The sequence below is a fragment of the Tupaia chinensis genome, unplaced genomic scaffold, assembly GCF_000334495.1.
Source record: "Tupaia chinensis unplaced genomic scaffold, TupChi_1.0 Scaffold144041_1, whole genome shotgun sequence".
Lineage (NCBI taxonomy): Eukaryota > Metazoa > Chordata > Mammalia > Scandentia > Tupaiidae > Tupaia > Tupaia belangeri.
Genome location: NW_006203893.1, coordinates 286,841 through 299,955, shown reverse-complemented (window position 1 = coordinate 299,955; position 13,115 = coordinate 286,841). Strand labels below are relative to the sequence as shown.

The following is a 13,115-nucleotide window of genomic DNA, read 5'->3' as shown; positions in this document are numbered from 1 at the left end:
ATGGTCACACCACAGTTTCTTCTCCTTCACTCTCCTCTCAAGGATTTTGGGGACACATGCACATGCACCCAGCATCTTTCTCAAGTTACCGGGTCCAGGACTCAAACCATGAAGTCGACCATGTGGGATCCAGCACCTTAACTCTGTATCACTTGCTGGCTCCCAGAAGTCTCTTCTATCTTCCTCCTAGCTTCCATATGTATTTTTTTCAATCGCTGATTTGTGCTAGCTTAACACTTATACCTATTTTTATTTTTCCATTTATCACACTATGATCTATGAATTTTTTCCAAGCTACATTCTAATTCCAGTGAAATCCTTTTCAAATGTTTCCTTATTTTTAACTGAGTTAGATGACTTCTTTCTACATTGAATCTCTACTCTGTCCTCAAGCTTTTAGTAAAACTGATCCAAGTCATCATTCAGGTTTGACTGGTAAGAAGATGAAGCTTTAGGGCTAGCGATTGGTAGGGTGGTTGAGGTACAGACTCCCAGGTGGCCAACCACAGTTTGGATCTTGAATTGGTGGCTTGAAACTCACTGAAAACTTATTCTTGCTTTCTGTCTCCTCTCTGTTAACTCCAGTGAGTGCACATACCCTAAAGCAAAACAAAACAAAACAACACAAAAACCTCTCACTCAAAAAAAGATGAAGTTTATATAGTTTAGAGGCTACCATTTTAAACCAAAAAAGCCTGCATTACAAGACTAATTAATGTCTTTCTCTGGGCTCAAAAGTTCTGTTTTTGGTAGTCAAATGGTGAATATTACATATATTTTTGTTTTTTGCATTCCTACTTTATTTTTTACTTTGTTTCTATTAGAAGATTTTATGTCTTAGGGTGCATGTGCTCACCAAAGAGAGAGAGAGAAAGAGAGAGAGAGAGAGAGACAGACAGTGAGAGGGAAAGTGATAAATCACACCCCAAGGGGGATTGACCATGCCATAATACCTTTTCCTCCGTTCTCCTCCCAGGATCTTGGGCATGCACACCCATGTGCTCTGCGTGAGTTTTAAGCAACTGGGTCCAGGACTCGAACATGTGGGAGTCCAGCAATATAACTGCTATGCCATGTCCTGGCTCTGCTTTTATACGTAAGTTCACATAGCTGGTAAAAGGAACTTATTTATTTGTTTGTTTGTTTTAAAGGCTTTTTTTTTTTTTTTTTGGAGAGGTTTTTGCTATAGGGCGCGTGCACTCGCCAGACAGAGAGAGACAGAGAGACAGAAAGCAGGAAATCACCCTCCGGGGGGATGGCCACACCACAATCCCTTCTCCTCCATTCTCCTCTCGGGATCTTGGGTATGCGCGCACACGCGCCCAGCGTGAGTTTAAGCCACCGGGTCTGGGACTTGAACCGCGGTCGACTATGTGGGAGTCCAGCGACATAGCCATTACGTTAACTGCTGGTCCCTGTTTTTAAGGTTTTTACCATAAGGTGCATGTACTTGCCAGAGAAAGACAGAGAGAAACAGAGAGAGAGAGAGGGAAAGTGAGAAATCACCCCCCAGGGGGAATGGCCATGCTACAATTCCTACTCCTCCAGTCTCCTCTTGCGGTTTTGGGCATGCACATGCACCCAGCGTGATTTTTAGGCCTCTGGGTCTAAGACTCAGACCATGGTTGGTCATGTGGGAATCCAGCACCTTCACCACCATGCAACCTGCAGGTTCTAGACATTGCACTTTTGATCATCAGCACCCAAATGTTGACTTGAGTTTTGCTCCTTTGCCAGTCTTACTCCTTTTCGTCTTTCCATAGACTTTGTGGTTCTGTGATATTTGGTCCTATACATTTATATCATATTGACCCAGTTTCCCATATTTATACCAGTTTTGCTCAGTCCCCGAAGAAAAGATATTTCTCTGTTTCTTTTTCCTCTCATGTTTATAACTAAACTACATTTTTCAGCTCCCTTGTAGATAGGTGAGACCATGTGTACAAATTCTGGCCTGGGAATGAAATGATAGCTAGAAATGATGAACGCAACTTCCAAGGCCGCTACTAACACTTCTTTTGCAATCTTCCATACTCTTTCTCATGGTTCTCCAATTGACCAGAAGAAGAAGATTCACAGAAGGAAGGACTTTGAGGTTTTGAGGACTGACAGGTTCACCAGGTCAGCTTGTGAATTCTGTGTCAGCGTCTGCTGGCAAGCTTAACTCAACCTAAGAGGAAACGAAAGGAAAGAGACAGAGTCCGAGCAGTGGTGGACACAGGCATCCTAAGCCTGCGGAGCCCAAACAAGCTGAGTGTCTTTATTCATAGGGCAAATCAACACTACATATGCACATTTCATGACATTCCACAGATACAGTTGATATTTTACAGAGACAGGAAGCAAGTGATACCGACCTCCTCATCCTTGAAGGTTTAGATATGCTGGTGCCATGTGTATCTCTTGGTTATGACAAAAGCAAAGAAATTCCTTGTAAATTAACTTATCTAGTGAAGTGAAGCCTATCTGTAGATGTAGGGAGTACATTCTCTTGCATACATCAAAGGGGTGATGATTAAACTAGAGATTACCTGAAACAGAACAGGGGTTAATCTTTAAGTAGTGGGGTCAGGATGTTGCCCAAGCTCTGCAGGTGTCCCTCCCCCCCCCACCCCTGCTCTGGGAGTTCTGTTTATTCACTAATCTCTAATTGAAATGTAAAATTTCCTTCCATTTTGAAAATAATCTAAATGTGAAGAGTATTCACAGTAGCTTTTACTTTGTCACTTATAAAATCATGCATATCTTTATATTGTTAAAAATGTTTCTAAAGATTATTTATGCTCATATCTATTTTTATATTGAAACTGTTGCTAGGTCTGCCAATAGATCTTGCTAGTTAATACACTAAAAACAAATAAATATATTACTTTATTCCAAAGTTAAAAAATATTTCCATAGCTATATTTTATGGAAACTACTCCATTTTCTTTCTTTTTATTTTACATATTTTGTCTGTGTTTTAATTTTTTTTCTTCAATTTTAGTTCTTTGTCCTATCTCATACCTAGTAGTTTTAGATTAAATACTGGCTATTAAAATACCATTCTGATTACATGACAGAAAAATAGTCATTTAGGAGAATAACTAGACTTGGATCTATACTTTAAATGTATCATATTGTTTCACAGTCTTACTATTACAAATTTTCTCAATATGGCTTCATTAAGAGGATTAACCTTTCATAGAAAGTGAAATGATTGCATGACTGTTTTCCAGATGCTCTCATGGATGGTTTCTAACTGCTATCATTTTATTGGGTTGTCTGAAAAGTCACAACATATTTTTTATATGCAGAAAACGTGTCATGACTTCTTTTCGGACAAGTCAATAAATGTTGGAATAAAATTAGTTCATGATAAATAGTAATGGTTGCCTTATGGAATTAAGTTTAATTTTCTCAGGATCCTGGTTGAGAAACGCTGCTCTAGATTACAGAAAAATTTCAAGAGACAGAATAGTTTCAGTCTGACCCTGGCAAAGGGAGTGACTAGTCAGAAAAATCATTATCATAAGACAGCAGAGAGAATCAATAAACATGAAGTTCATTGGTTCATTCTTGTTAGTGGAAAGGGGCATTCAGTTAACCTCTGCTGGGCTATTCAGCCTTGCTAGGAAACAGTAGTTACCTCAGAGCAGAGAGGTGATCTAGAATTACAGCAGAAGTATAAGCTGAAGAAAAGTGATAGGTTTTTAGCAACAGACACTTTGATGACTCCATAACTGTTTGAGATTGATGCTTTCAGGAAAGATTAGAGAGGTATTGTCAACTTTTGCATAATTTCTATTATTAGTTCTCAGTAAAAACTGCTCTCAAGATTGGCCAGTGGGATTATTTATACATCATTGCCTAATCTTTGGGGAAATAAATGAATGTAACATTATTCCTTGTACCTCTTCCATTAAAATATTGCATTGGAATGGAAATTATGTTATATTATAACATAATTACTCAGAAATTCCCTGATTATAGGAGTTCCATAGACATTACAGATATTATCATTCAATTTGCTTTTAATTATGTGCCATTTTGCCATTATTTAATATAATTCATTATATTAATCCTATTCCCTAAATTTGGGCATTTTGTACATATGGGTGTAGTGATTAATTTTATGTTTCAACTTAATGAGCCACATGTGCCTAGACATTTGGTCAACATTTATTCTCTTTGTGTCTGTGAGTGTTTTGGATGAGATAATCACTCAAAGCAGTAAGCTGAATAAAGCATATTGCCCTCTCTAATGTAAGTGAATGAATACTTGAATAGTCAACTCTGCCTGAATTCTTTGAGCTGGAGCATCGGGTTTTTTTTTTTTTTCCTTTGTATTCTAAGAAACATTGGCTCTTCCTGTATCTTGAGCTTGCCAACCTTTGCATTGGAACTTACACTATTGACTCTCCTGGTTCTCAGACCTTTGAACTTAGATTGGAACAACACTATTGCCTCTTCTTGGTCTTTAGCTTACTAACTGTAGATCTTGCTTGGAACACAGCTGTTATAATCACCTGAGTCAATCCCCTATACTAACTCTCTATATATGTATGTGCCATTGATGAAAATGTTCCCTAAAACTTAAAGAAAGTCAATTATGCTAAGGTAAAAATTGGCTATGCATTTGCCGAAATCGTAAATTCATGTACTATTGCACGTCTCAATTTTGACCCAAGTGGAGAAAAAGGTAGTGAGAAACACAGTATTAATTCCTATTAGGTGATATGAAATGAGCCTAATAGCTATATTTGGATGATGAATTATAGCACATAATACAGCATAATTTTCGTAACAGCATATATCATTTAAATGATTGGTTAAAATCAATCAGCATCATCAAAATCTTACATATGTCTTCTGAAGATACAAGATATTTTAAATGGCATAAAAAAGGCTCTATTTATCATTGCTTCCCTGTATTGTAAACCAGGTAGGGCAAAGATGTCATCTATCATGTAGCAATTAGTGCTTGATCCAGGTTAGGGCATGCATTTGGAGCTTTTCTTTTTTTTTTTTTTTTTAGATATTTTTGCCTTAGGTATTGTGAGCTCACTGGAGAGAGAAAGATACACAGAAACAGTGAGAGGGAAAGTGAGAAATCACCCCCAAGAGGGATAGCCATGTCGCAATCCCTTCTCCTCCATTCTCTTCCCATAATCTTGGGCATGCACGTATACATGTTCTGACATGAGTTTCAAGCCACTTGAACTGTAGCTGGCTATGTGGGAGTCTAGTGATGTAACTGCTAAGCCATCTGTTGGCCCATGGAGTTATTTTTTAACTTGTGTGGATGACTATCTGGTCCAATTTTACCTGTAACCATTGGCATGAGTGTGTAGGAAGACACATCAAGATAAAAGTTTAAAAGTCTTAATATATTTGTTAAAAAACAGAATAAAACTGGGCCAACAAGGGGGCACGATGGTTAAGGCAGCTGGATCCCACATAGCCAACTGTGCTGTTTGAGTCCCAGACCTGGTGACTTGAAAAACACATCCAATATGTGTGTGTATGCCCAAAATCTCGAGAAGGGACTAAAGGAGAAGATATTGTGGTCTGGTCCTTCCCCCTGGGAGTGGGGGTACTTTCTCACTTTCTCTCTCTTTTTCACTTTCTCTCTTTCTCTCTCCAGCAAGCAAAGGCATCCTATAGCAATTAAATTAAAACAAAACAAAACAAAAACAATAACAAAACAGGGTAAAGCTGTAACTTATCTATGTAAAATTGCACTCTGCAGTCTTAGACTCACTGGGTCTAAGACACATTGTGTGGTAACTGAATCAATGACTTAAAGTTAGAAAATGTGCCAAATTTATTAACTGGAGGTAAGTGATCAGAGAACTTCAGTTGCCATGAGTGCACATCATGCTGTTTACTCCTGAGTGTAATGGAGAGTATCCACACATGGGAGACTACTGCAAACTTTTAAGTTAGTTAAGACCAAACACCTGTAATTACTCTTCGCTACATGATCACTATGAAAATAATTTTTGAAAATATGAACCATTTATTTCCTCCTGAGAAGTTTTAGTTGAAAAGTCTGAGAAAGCAGAACATCAAAGTGCCAAATGCCGAATAAAATTATCCTCTGACATATTGGGTATACTGGATATGACACTAATCAAATTATGGACATTTCAGAAAATAGTTTTTACCCAATACTTTTTTTGATTTCTCACAGAAATATTGAAAGTTATAGCACCATGCTAACATTGCCCACTTGGTGTTGAGTGTAATAAAATTAGACTCCTGAGCTGCACCTTCCAGGTCAAAAGTTGATGCTATTTCAGGGCAATAAGCAAAGCATTCCTGTTATTGTCCAGGAGGGAATGTATCTTTAACTCTGTTCTCATTAGGTAGCTTTTCTTCCTCTTCAAATATGAGGGGAAAAAATATTCTCCATTGCCTCAACATAGGATAGAACAGAGTGGACACTCCCCATAGGAGACAAAGGGCTGAAAACACAGATAAATGACAGATGGCATTTTCTAGATATATTGGAGAATGGTGTAGACAACACTTGTGCAGTATAATTATTATAAAATCATGATACTTTTGAAACAGACCATGGATTTGTATATAGATATATGAGTGGGAATTCGTTGGAATTGGCTTAAGTGATTACAGTAGCTGAGAAGTCCCAGAACAGACCATCTGCAAGCTGTAGACCCCAACATGTTGTAGTGTAGTTCAGTTCAAATCCAAAGGTTCGGAAGCAGTTGAGGCATAGCTCGGTGGGACACTGAAAGTTCAAGAACACAAGGGAACACTGTAGTAAGTTTGAAGTACAAAGACAGGAGAGTCTTGGTTTCTAATGTCTAAGGGAGCAGTAAAGTCTATCCCACTGTATCTGGTGAGACCAATCCACTTCCTGTATTCATTCTGCCTGGGCCCCTCTCGACTGGATGTTGCCCACCCACATTGACAGCAGGTCTTCCCCACCTACTTTAACATAATATATGTTAAGTGGATTGACGAGTAACCAACCAGAGATTCAGCTAATATAAATAATCAGGGTTATCTGTAACTCTATCTCACATGTCACTTTCCTCTGGACGCACCCACAGATGTACCAAGAATAATGCTCTATTAAGTTTCTAGGTTCTCCTTAGACCAGTAAAGTTGACACTCAAAAAATTAACCGCTAACTGTGAGGAATGGATATTAAATGGAATATTGAACAAACCCATGAGCAGATAGGAAGAATGACTGATGGGAGGATGTAACCTTAGCTACCTAACTCTTGATCTATGAACATTCTGCAGCTTTCACCAAAAGAGGTGCATAAAGTTGATAAAGGTGGAGACAGATAAATCAGACTTGGATTGAACCCAAAGAGTAATGATGGTCTTAATCGTCCTTGGCTAAGGATTTTTACCCAAGACTTATTGTGAGAAATATTATAAATTAATCTTCATGTCTGCTTTCTTGAAATTCAGTTTCTGGTAATAAACTTTCTGCAATTTCAATTCCACTTTACCATCTTGATTAAAGAGTCATGGTCTTCAATCTCAAGATTTACGTTTATAATTTTCTGTAATTGCTTTTTGCAGAGGAGTTAGTCCTTCTATCTGTTTTTCAATTTCATACCCCCAAATCTTAGTTTAATAAGATACATATTGTGGCAAAGATGTTAGTGCTCACCAGAACTTGTGTCCTCTTTTTTTTTGAGTTCTCAGACCACATTTCTATCTAGGCTCCCTTGTAGGTAGGAGTAGCCATGATGGTATTCTGGGTAATGGAAGGTGAGCAGAAGTGATGGGACCATTTCCAGACTAACACATAGAGGACTTTTCATACACAATTCTCTTTTATTCCCTTATTGAGAAGGGCTCTAGGGAACCGAAGGAAGTTGGAGTTTCTGGTGGGGAAGACCCTATGTCTCATAATAGTGTGCATGAGACAGAGACTTCTGTCCTCCCAGTTCACTCATATTGGACTGTGATGTGATAGGAGCTACAGATAACCCTGATTATTTATGTTAGCTGGATCTCTGGTTGGTTATTCATCAATCCATTTAACATATATTATTTAAACACTTCCCACATTCAATACGATGTGCATATTGATTTCCCAAAGTAATGTCATCATCAATTTAAAATGTATGAATACATTTCTTATAGTACAGAATAGTCATTTTTTTGTAAATGTTTAAAGAACTTTTCATTTGGAAGGGATTTAAAGACAAGTTGTAAGCCCAGCACAAAGAATACCTCCTCAGCCAATGTACCGACTCTTACTTGCTTACATTGTGTTCCATTTGCTTTATCCCTTGTGCATTCTTTTTTTTTTTTTTTTTGAGAGGTTTTTGCTATAGGGCGTGTATGCTCGCAAGACAGACAGAGATAGAGAAACAGAAAGCAAGAAACCACCCCCCCGGGGGGATGGTCACACTGCAATCCCCTCTCCTCCATTCTCCTCTCAGGATCTTGGGCACACACGCACAAACACCTGGCATGCATTTAAGCCACTGGGTCTGGGACTCAAACTGCGGCTGACTACATGGGAGTCTGGTGACATAGCCATTACACTAACTGCTGGCCCCATACCTTGGTCATTCTTCAAGTAGATACATCCCTTTATATATATTTTTTCTGAATCTGATCATGGCTTAATAATAAGGACATTTTCCTAACAGCCACTGTGTGGTGATCAGACCAAAATAAAAACTCTTCACCTCTATTCAGTCCACTGTTTGTACTCCAGTCCATGCATTGACCCCACACTGTCCTTCGTAACAATTTTTTCTCTCTAGTACAGTATCTAGTCTAGGAGCATGCACTCACTTTTTTTTTTTCTCTAAAGTCTATTTATTCCTCCTATCAAAGAAAGAAAGAGATAGTCAGAAAGAAACAGATACCCACAACAAGGTTCTCATGCCATGATCCTATCTGTAAGTCTCAGCCAACAAGGAACATGGGCCCATGGAGACCTTGGGACATGAACTCAGGACCTTGCCATATGGCCTCAGAATCATGGAGCTCTGTAGTACCACTGTGCCACATAGCTGATCAAGCATTACTTATTTAGTCTCTTTAGTACCCCATTAATCTTTATCCTTGCCTTTAATTTTGTCCTTTATGTCATTGATATTTTAAAAAGAATACAGCCTTACTTTTTTAATAGGATGTTTCTCATTTTTGGTTTATTTTACATTTTCTCATCATTAGAGTCAGGTTATATATTCTTTTGGGCAATATTTTTATTGAAGTACAATAGGCAAAACATTTTGAACCAAAACACTGAATAGTATATTTAACAAGAGTTTGAAATTGAAATTGTTTTGCTGCTAGGTTTGTAGTCCCACCACAATGTCACTGGTCGACCTCCTCCACCCCCAACTCCAGCTTTCTTTTAGCATTTCAGAACCTCTTGCTACTAAGTCTGGCTAAGTACAGCACAACACAGATTTTCTTTTATCTGGAGAAACATGTGTGATAAGCTGGCCACTCCCACATTAGTGTCTGAGTAGGCTGATTAAACTACTAAGGGTGAGTATGTTTTAAAAGATGATATCTGGAAAAAGCTATTCATGACTTAAAGCATAATTTTCCAGGAGTGCATTTCTAGGACATGGCACCTGAATAGAAGAAATAGTTTAGGAGCTGCGTGATGATAGTTAATTTTATGTGGCAACTTGTTTGGGCTATAGTACTCAGTTATTTAATCAAACACTAATGTAGGTGTTTCTGCAAAGGTTTTTTTTTTTATGGCTAATCTTTACAGTCACTCAACTTTAAGTAAAGTACATTAACTTTGAATACGTGAGTGGCTTTTTATTTTTTTGAGAGAGTTTTTTGTAGGATATGCGCTTGCTGGAGAGACAGAGACAGAAAGTAATAAATTACCCCCTGCAGGGTGGGTAGCCATGCCTCAATCTCTTCTCCTTTCAGGATTTTGGGCATACAGGCACACATGCCCAATGTGAGTTTCAAGCTGCTGAGTCTGGGACTCGAACCTCAGTCAACTATGTGGGAGTCCAGCGCCACATGGGAGTCCAACACCTTTAGCACTATACCAGCTGCTGGCCCCACAGCTGCTGGCCCCAAATAAGTGTGTGGCTTTAGTCAGTCAATAAATGATTGAAAGTCTTAAGAGCAAAGAAGTTCTTAAGAGCAAAGACTTCCCAGTCCAACATCTGGTGGCGTAGGGTGGTCTCTGTCTTCTGTCTTCTGCCTCTGTCTCTCTCTTTAAATTTTTCTTCTTTTATATATATATATATATATATATTTAAAAAATCTGTAAGTACTCTCTCTTGTCTCTGACCTCTCCTTTATCTTGCTAATTTAAGAATCCATCTATGTCTGAGGTGCGCCTGGCCCACAAGTGCACTGTGTGGTTTTCATTCTTTGCCTTTAAAAAAATTTTTTTTTACCTTTTTATTTATTCTTTTGTCTTTTCCCCTTTGTTTCCTTTTATTTTACCTTTCTCACTTTGTTTCTCAAATTCCACACATTGAGTGTCTAAACAGGTTTAGGTGCACAGTAGTGAAACATCTGAATACTTTTAGAGTCATAGGAAACCTCAACCCCCACTGTACTACTACAGAAAGGGGAAACTCATCTTCATAAATCTAAACTCACATCTCTTTCTGTGGATACCATGTTGCAAAACATGGTAATAGAGAAAGTGGCATAGAAGGATCTCACAGGAAAGTGAAGCAAATGAGCTTACAGCTACAGAAAAAAGTTCCATTGACAAAAGTGCAGTTTGCTTGGTGAGCACCAGGAAGATGGAACTGCAGAGATATTGCAGGTAATCTCCTCCTGCATGCCTCTAATGGAAGAGATGTATAATCCATCAGATGACTAGAAACAAACCACTGTAGAGGCACAAGAAACATGAGAAATTAAGAAAGTATCATCCTAGGGACCAGCAGTTAGCATAATTGCTATGTTGCTGGACTTCCACGTAGTCGACCGCGGTTCGAGTCCCGGACCCAGTGGCTTAAACTCATGCCGGGTGTGTGTGCGTGCGTGCCCAAGATCCCAAGAGGAGAATGGAGGAGAAGGGATTGCAGCGTGGCCATCCCCTCTGGGGGGTGATTTCTCGCTTTCTATCTCTCTGTCTCTCTCTGTCTGTCTGGCGAGCGCATACTCCCTATAGCAAAAACCTCTCCAAAAAAAAAAAAAGAAAGAAAGAAAATATCACCCTCAAGGGGAAAAAAACAGCCCTTCATCATCCACAGACAGTAAAATGGAACTCGTGGAAATGTCAGATAAAGAATTTAGGATATTCATAGTGACAAAGCTAACAGAGATGCAAGAGAAGAGAGACAACAAACTCCAGAAGATGCAAGAGAAAAGAGACAATGAGTTCTAGGAGGTGAGGAAGGTCTTGCATGATCTGGAAGAGGAAATACACACCATAAAAAAGAATCAAATGGAAGGTTGTAATACAGGAAATAAAAATCTCCCTTGAAAGTATTAAAAGCAGATTAAATCATGCAGAAGATTGAATCTCAGATGTAGAAGACAGAATTCTGACCTAGAAAAATTCACCAAAAAGACAGAAAATGAGAATAATACATGAGTAATACTAGATATCATTAGCCAAAACATCTGGATAATCGGTATTACGAAGGTAATTACAACTGGTATTCCAGAGGGTAAAGAACTAATAAGGGCATTGATAATCTATTTCATGAAATCCTGGAAGAAAACTTTCCAAACCTAGAGAGGCATTTAAATATCCAGACCCAAGAAAGACAAAGTACAGCACATAGAATCAACCCAAGAAGATCTTCTCCAAGGCGCATCATAGTCAGATGGACCAAAACCACAGACAGAGACAAGATACTAAAATTGGCAAAAGAGAAACATCAAGTTACTTTCAAAGGCTATCCCATCAGGCTAACATTGGACTTCTCATCAGAAACAATGCAAGGAAGGAAAGAATGGGAAAATGTATTCAAAGTGTTAAGTGAAAAACAATTTCAACCAAGAATACTATAACTGGCAAGATTACCCTTCATACGGGAAGAAAAGCCTGAAACATGCTCAGATAAGCAAAACCTGAAAGAATTTACCAACACCAGACTAGCTCTTTGAGAAGTTCTGAAGGGAGTGCTATATCTGGAAAACTAAAGACAGACAGAAAGAAATAAGAGAAAAAGTGACCAATAAAATGGTCGACTCAATGGTAGGGACAAGTCTGGAAATATCAATAATAATGTTAAATGTTAATGTCCAGGATTTAAACGGAAAGATCAGACCATAGTAACACTGCAAATTCAACAAAAGAGATTAATTACATGAGACTGAACTAGTGAAATAGAATTCTATGACTTTTGACTAAAACATTACTGATATTCTTCTATGCTTTGTTTTCCAGATTTAAGAACTTTGTTTTCTTTTGAGTTGTTGATAGGTTCAGCAATTTTATAATTTTTTTTTTTGAGAGAGATTTTTTGCTGTAGAGTATGTGCTCTGGCTGGAGACACAGAGAGGAACAGAGAGACAGAAAGTGAGAAATCACCCTCTAGGAGGGAGGGCCATGGCTGTAATCCCTTCTCCATTCTCCTCTTGGGATTTTGGGTATGCATGTACAAGCGCCTGAGGTAAAATTTAAGCCGCCAGGTCTGGGACTTCAACAGCAGTTGATTACATGGGAGTCCAATGATGTAACCATTACACCATCTGCTGGTCCCATTTATTTATTTATTTATTTATTTATTTATTTAATTGAACCGTAAACTTTTCTCCCTTCCTGACCTGTCTGGAATTGACAACTATTGGTGAACATTCTTAGTTTGTGGCAGAATGGTTATCTGTATAAAGTCAATAATACAATAGTATCTGTTGCCTTGCATCAGAAATACAATTCTTAAGGAGCTTTGTGCGAATAACAGACAGAATAAGATTACTTATTTTCTTTTTGCAAATAAGTTAGTATATACCTCTCTTTAGTAAAAGGGAAAATGGAGAGGGAAAATAATGTTTCAGAAGAAAATTACAGCACACGTGTCACTAGATTTTAGCTTCGTCCATATTTTTAGTTTAATTAAGATCTTTTGTGAATCAATAAAAGGTGAAAAAAAGTTTAGTATGGGGGAGATGGAGGGGAAAGGGGAAGGAAAAAAAAAGTCAAGTAAAATTACATTTCACCGACAAAAAAATGAG

General features: G+C 38.2%; 1 pseudogene; it reads left to right on the top strand.

Annotated features, from left to right (window-relative positions):
* The first annotated feature begins 1,978 nt into the window (after positions 1 to 1,978).
* LOC114005580 (la-related protein 7-like) overlaps positions 1,979 to 13,115 on the top strand; it is a 51,635-nt pseudogene continuing 40,498 nt past the window's right edge.